Raw genomic sequence first — 1,577 nt, forward strand, 5'->3', positions numbered from 1 at the left:
AAAGTTCCATGCAGTCATATTCAATGCATACGCAAGGAGGCATCATACTGACCATTTCTAACAATTGCACTCAATGACACAACATGGGAAGACATCAATGTCTTCCCATGTTGAGAGTGCATTGCTGCTACAACTACTACAAAATTCCAGTGAAACCCTCCTCTTGGACACATGCAAGCATACACCAGAATCATATGCATCTATGTCAGAGGGAGTCAAAGAGTGGCAGATCTAAAGTATCACCAGGAGGCACTGATGAAGAAATGGATACATCATCTAAAAATTCAGTGTCATAAGCATCTATCTCAGAGGGAGTCAAGAGGGGCAGATCTAAAGTATCATCAGGAGGCACAGACAAAGAAATGGATACATCTAAAAATTCATCTATCTCAGAGGGAGTCAAGAGTGGCATATCTAAAGTATCATCAGGAGGCAATGACAAAGAAAGGGATGGATCTATAATAGCAACATGTTGTTTTTCATCACCTGAAGCAACAGTTGCACTGTCTTTATCAAACAAATCATTAACACTTGTGGCAATACTACTGTCACTTCTTGTACATAAAAAATTGGGATCTGCAGTTTTTCTTAAGGATGTTGTTACTGGTAGCCCTGTATTATGTATGGACTTTATCAGCATACTAATGTCCTTGTTGTTGGCTAACACTGCCTTCAAATAATGAACCTCTTTTCTTAAAGAGCACACAACCGAGGACTGACCTTCATTAATCTGTTTAAGTCTGGCATTCTCTTCAGTCAGTCGGGCTACCTGATTTTCCAGATATTCTAAGAAGTTCTTCTTCTTAAGCCGGCTAATTCGCGCCATCTCAGCTTTTCTAGACAGGCTTTAAGATCGCTTCCTTTTGTGTTCCAAGCTTCGTAGGTCTAGATTACCTTCCTTGAACAGTGGGGGGTCTGTGTGAGTTGGACGCACTACTGCCATGTTGACTTCCACTGGTCCAGGCAAGTCCCACTGAACTGGCTGCGACAGACTTTGCATCTCCAGTTCGCGTTGGGCCTTCAACTCAGAAAGGTATCTGGTGTCCACATCTGCAACTTCTACTGGAGCTTCCATTTCTTCCTCATAATCTTTCCTTGGGGCAGGCAAAGAGTTCAACCCAGATAGAAGCTGCTCTTTTAATGACGAGGCAGCATTACACAATTCACAAAATGTAGGAATGGAATCATACTCATAATTAAAAAAATAAAAAAAGTTTGTGAGTAGTATTTGAACCACAAACCTCAATGCCGAAGGCAAGCATGCTAACCATTACATGACGCCTCTACTGCTGTTGAAATGCCATTAATCATTATATATACAGATACATGCACAGAAACATTCTTTATACTCGCTGTATACTATTATGGAAGAGTTCTGAATACCCATAATATAAAGTTTCTATTTCTTCCTTACAGTAAAAATAACATTACAACTGGTCTTCGAATATAAAAAGTAACCGCCTTCTGTTAAACAGGCTTTATGGAAGGCCAAAAAAATAAAGTGTACTCGATTGTGTTCCTCCCACACTTTTCAACTTCGGTAAAAGCAAAATTGCCTGAATAGTTTCTCGAGTCCA

Source organism: Cryptotermes secundus, unplaced genomic scaffold (genome assembly GCF_002891405.2).
Source record: "Cryptotermes secundus unplaced genomic scaffold, Csec_1.0 scaffold5886, whole genome shotgun sequence".
Lineage (NCBI taxonomy): Eukaryota > Metazoa > Arthropoda > Insecta > Blattodea > Kalotermitidae > Cryptotermes > Cryptotermes secundus.